The sequence below is a fragment of the Ischnura elegans genome, chromosome 7 (assembly GCF_921293095.1).
Source record: "Ischnura elegans chromosome 7, ioIscEleg1.1, whole genome shotgun sequence".
Classification (NCBI taxonomy): Eukaryota; Metazoa; Arthropoda; class Insecta; order Odonata; family Coenagrionidae; genus Ischnura; species Ischnura elegans.
Window position 1 is genome coordinate 99,120,510 of NC_060252.1, and position 6,000 is coordinate 99,126,509.

Consider the following 6,000-nt stretch of genomic DNA (forward strand, 5'->3'; position numbering starts at 1 on the left):
GGTGAAAAAATCATTAACTTACATCAATTCTGAAGCGAGTTACAAGGTTTTTATCTTAAGAAAAAATATTACGGTGCCGCTGGGCGGGCTTCTTGCTTTTTCTTGCGCGCAGAGGGAAAATTCTCGGGCGGAAAAGGAGTTTTTTGTCAATGCATACTATGAAATGTATTTATGTATTCCTTTGATATCCTAAACAGGGAATACCTACTCATACGTCGTAACAGCAGTGTTTTTATCTGAATACATTGATACACGAAAGTAAGCAAGCGGCTTGGAAGTAAGACTCTTTCGCCTTGGGTGTTTAGGTCCCATCGGGGAAACCAAGAAAAAGAATATCTCATAATCTATACCAAACACTACCCCATCCAGTGCACGCATTTACAAAAGGGGGCTTGGGTTTTTTCTGAGTTCCTTTCATAGGGTAACATAAAACCTGCCCCAAAAGCGACCCAGGCCGAAGGGGCTGAGGGAAGAATTTACGAAGGCGTTCAGTTTGTCATTGCATTTTTTTGGAGTGAACAAGTGAGTGTTATGTGGTGTATTGACCTTGAGAATTGTGAAGTGTGTTTTACACTTATCTTTGCTGTAACACGCCCAATCAATATGTCCGATACAAAGAAGAGGAGAAAAGGTGAGAAGCTCATATAGCCGCGAAAGACGATTGGTGCTCTAAAGTCTTCTCGTACATAAGGAAATCTCTCAGCATTAGTGAGGCCTGTCGAGAAGCTTCGAAGGCTACTGGGTGCTAGGAGTTCACTATTTACAGAGTGAGAAAGGAAAGCTCCCGTGGTCCATTGGTAACTCCTTCAAAAACTAAAGAAATTAGACGGCCTTGCAAAAATTCGAGGGCAGTGATTTCCGACGGTTTGGTGAGATCGGGAATTAGAAGGAAGGTACATGAATCCTTCGTGAAAATTATTCCTCCTACTTTAAAATCCATCTGAAACCCGGTGAATATGGATAGTATTCTCCCAGATTACAAAAGGACAACACTATATCGTCTTCTTTTGGACATAGGCTTCGTGTACGAACGCAGGGGGAAAAGAATCATCCTTATCGAAAGGGATGATATTATTAGTTGGTGGCACAATTAAATATCTAAGGTAGCTAAAAAAATATCGTCGCGAACACAGGACGAGTATATTTACAGGCGAAAGTTGGATTAATGTTGGACAAATAGTGAACATTAGTTTGCGAAACAAACAATTAGAAAATCCGCGTCAAGCTTTCCTTGCTGGACTAAATACTGGGCTTGGCCCCCACTTCCCGAGGAGGAAGATTTGCAATTATACACGCAGGAACGGAAAATGGGTTCATAAAAGGAGCATCGCATGTGTTTCTGTACAAAAAGAACTCAATGGATGAGCATGAAGAAGTGGGTGGCGAGTGTTACGAGAGATGGTTTGAGCACTCACTTCTTGCAAACTTACCCGATGGATCAATTATAGTGGTAGATAATGCCTCTTATTACTCAAGGAAATTGGAATCCTTGCCTACTACAAGGTGAAGGAAAGAGAACATTAATGAAATTAGCTTTGAAGATGTCAGCTTGAAAAGAGATCTTTAATTTACAATAAACCAAGTACGGGAAATTTTTGAAAAATTAAAGATTGATGATGTCTTATACAACGTCGCCTTTCATGTAATACTAGCTAGAGCCAAAAAATATTGCATAATATGGAAGGAATAGAAATTTTGTCTCATTCAGGAGCGGCTATAATTTTTATTATCCTTCAATTTATTGTTATTTTTTACATTACAGATTATTCATTATTCAGTTTGTGCATTGAATAAGTACGTACATGAAATAACAAAAGACTTTTCCTTTTATACTGCAGTAAAGGTATTGTAATATACGCTAAAAAATTCCTTAATTTAAGCATTCTTTCGTGCGATCCCTAACTCCTTTTTGAACTAAACCGTTTTGGCGCCATATTATGTATGGTTGCATACACTGTTAGGATGCCTGCCGGCGGAGCGGAAGCTTGGCAACACTGTTATCCATAAGGCCCGTACTGTCAACTAAATGTGGAACGCTCTATAGCAGGTAGCAGAGTACCCTGCTAGCAGTTAGCGCTTGGCTTAAATAAGGATTATTAATACCCTATAAAACGAAGAAAACCTTCCGACCTTAGGCAGTTTTAATAGGTGATTATTAAGACATGTTTCCCTGAGCTCTGTGTCTCATGCATGCATTGGTGATCTCAGACGATGTAAAACTCCTATCTGCTCGCATAGAAACTAGGTCCCTGTGATGTCACCTGGAGTGGCATCGCATGGGCGCCAATCTGGCCTTTTTCAAATGCGGTTAAAATTGACCATTGCCATTCGTCTAAACTGGGATTTCTAAAACCAAATAATTTGTATATTATGAATACACTAATGGTGGGTAACGAATCGCAATCAATGCCTTTTATTTTATTTGATGAAGGAAACCACTCTAAAGTAAAAATGTTTCAAGCTTTGGTTTTCTAGTTTAATGCTTACAGTTTTTGCAGCATAAAAATTTGTTCTGTTATAGGCTCTTGAGGAGGGGCGGGAAAAAACCTTCGTGGTATCCAAACATGTAGCTTATGTGTCGCATATGTAGCGCACATGACGTTCGTAATACGTACGCGTAGTGCATGTTAGTGGAAGTAAATTTTAATCCTCTGCTTCCCGTTGGTGATGGTTCACTCCCTGCCAAACACCTCTGTAAGTAACTTGCTGGGTAATACGTAGATGTAGAACATGGGTGCATGCTTTGCTCTTGCCGCTAGGTTTACCCCCCCCCCCCCCGCAGCCCAACAGGTTTTCCCAGTGGTAATAGTAATTGATTGCAGGAATAGTTCTCGGGTTTCCCACCGGGTGTAGATTTGGGTCATAGGTCCCAACGTTTCGATGACTAAGTCCGCCGTCGTCTTCAGGGGTTGAATGTCGAGTTGAAGTTCTTGCTGGTATATATGCCCTTGAGAGTCGTTTAAGTGTGCCGTGATTGGTCGGTTCTCGATGGGTGTGTTTTATGGTGGTTGATGAAACCCTTCCACGTATTACTTAACTGGAAGCCTTTGTCTCTGTTGATGTTCTTTTCTTCTAGGTTGATATGTATTGCTTCTTTGATAATTCGATCCCAATAATTGGCATTCCTGCAGAGCATACGCCGGGAAAAACTCAAATTGTACATAGTAATTGATTATTAAATGCCCCCAAAAGCAGACGACTCACCCCCTCTTCCAAAACTCTTTTACTGCCAACATTTGTGCCCTATGTTTTAGCTGGTGCCATTCTTCGTACTCTTTGCTGATAAGGTTATTTCATTGAATTTAATTTTTCGATGTCCCCCAACATCACATTACGAACTCTCTTTTCTAAGGAGCACTTTGGGCTGTTAAGAATCTTTAGCGACGGTGAGTGTGGGGTGGAGGGGTCAAGAAGTTGAATTTTTCCTCCCCCCCTAGTTTTTAGGAGAGCTACTCTCTTCGCTGAACTCATGTAACGATTAATGATTAATGTTTCCTCTGCATTTTGAATTGAAAAATATGAAAGCCTTGGCTAGGTTTTATTCCCGCGTTGCGTGGGTTTACCCGTTGAAAAATAAGCAAGTTAAAGAGTTGGATTTTCGGAGACGTTGAAAAAACCTATGCCTCCCATGGAAATGCCTATTGAATGTGAAATTCGTCTACCTATTCTGCTATTTGGTAAGTTGCCAGGTTTTATACCTATTATACGCACCTAGCCTGTGATCAAGTTTTTTTTTCGCCAAAAAATCTCGCATCGTAAAACGCCGCTCGTAGTTGGGTCCAGCCGGCGGGCCCGTGCTCCACCCTAAGGTATACAGCCTATAATATGTTTGAAGATGAAGCACTATCTGTGTTTCATTTCGTCCCAGAGTTATAGTTTATTTTCGACCCGAAGTAGTTTTAACTCGGAGTTTAGCTCTCTAGGTTGTAATGCATTTCGTTTCGTCTCTACGTTTCGCTCCTGGGAACGAAACTATTGAGATTTTACTGGTTTTGACAATTCGTTTCGTTTCACTTGCCATCCCTGCTTGTAGCATCAACCCCCAGTATGCATCCCTTGGCTTACCTGTTATCAAGTTTTTTTTCGCCAAAAAAATCTCGCATCGTAAAACGCCGCTCGTAGTTGGGTTCTTTAGATGTTCTCCGCCCACACGTGCCAACTCGAATGGTTGACGCGAAATAAAAAGCCGGAACAGAAACATGAGCAAATAAACTCCGCTCTCCCCGACGACCGAGGGCGATGCTAGAGGCCAGTCGGGCATGGCTAACTCCTGATCTCTTTCGTCGACGGCTCGTTCTCGACTGGAAGGAAAAGTCGCTCGGGCAGTGTTGGGCTCGCGCTCATGAGATAACTCTTTTTCGGCACTCGCGACTCGGTGAATTTAACCCCAAATTCCCCGCCCAACGCCTGATAGGAGTCAAATTGGAACATCTGCGGCCCCAGTTGACAAATTAAATTACAATTATAACTACTAAAAGTAGTCTGCCCGTTTAGGCAGATTTAGATGAATCATATTCAGTGATTATTTTCAATGATGTTGTTCAAGATATTTTGAGAGAGTCAAGCTATAACAAATAGACGATAACATGTGCAAGATTAGGGAAATAGGCAGAAAAACCGATTGATTTGAGATGTCGTTTTTTTCGCGTATTAGGAACCATAATACTTGCGATGATTTAGATCGAGCATAGGTTGACTCGAACTAGGTAAAACAGGCTCTGTATGCGTGGTTCATAACTTATTATATTTGTAAATACTAACTGTCTGCGTGAATTTTTTGGCATATCACGACTCACTTGCAAGTTAACTCACAAGTTAACTTCGTGAAATGTTCTCGGGATCGCTACCGGGTCAGGAACTGCATAACTGCCGACGTTTTGATGTCCTCAAGGCTTTGAGGACGATGGCCGAATCGGACATAGAAACGTCGGCAGTTATGCAGTTCCTGACCCGGTAGCGATCCCGAGAACATTCGGCCATCCGATTCGGCCATCGTCCTCAAAGCCTTGAGGACATCAAAACGTCGGCAGTTATGCAGTTCCTGACCCGGTGGCGATCCCGAGAATATTTCACGAAGTCAATTCGCCGGAAAAGCACTAAATCTTGCTAAGTTAACTTTGTGTTTTTTCACTACGAAGGAGTAGTTCTATTTGCATGGTATTCGTGTCCTTTGAAATCTCCTAGTTTCCGGTCTGACCGCGTGTCGTTGTTCTGAGTGCTTGACCTGTGTCCGACGAACGAGAGCATTTCTTATTAAGGCTAGGATGAGTGCTGCAGGGGCGCAGCTAAGAACTAAGGCTAGGGGGGGGGGGGGGGGTTTAGGCGCCACTAATACTTACGGGTCTCGAGGTATCAGGGTAAGCAGGAGTTGCAGGGGCCAGAAAAAACTTTAAGAATAATGATTCAAAATGGCGAATTTTACGGCTTTCTGAGGAATATTTTATTAATCCTAACACTATTCTATAAGTAATACTCATCCAAATAAGTAAAATAGATTAAAATAAAAAAATTCTCTGAGCTCTGGAGGGGGGGGGGGTTTATCCCCCAAAACCCCCCCCTCGCGGCGCCACCGGAGTGCTGCATATCGGGTGTGGAATCACCCCGTGCCACAAACCTTGGTGGTGGCTTCCACAGTACCTCGCAGAAGTGGATTTAGGAAATCGCTTGTCCCACCTACGTAAATTGTACTTTCCTCTTGAATTCCCAATGAGGCCAATCAGGGGCGAATCCAGGATTTCTTTCCGGAGGGGGGAGGCACAAGTAAGGCCGTATCCAGGATTTTGGTCTGGGGGAAAGGGCACAAGGATACCCCGTGATACAAAACGAACGCAATGATAACGGGACCGTATAATACATCTTGCATACTTTTTAAGGGTCTTGGGGGAGGGGGCAGATGCCCCTGTGCCCCCCCCCCCCCATAATTCCACCTATGAGGCCAACTCCGCTTTATTCTGTTTACAAATCCTTTTCTCTTCCTCCCTTTTCCCCCCTGACCAGGCC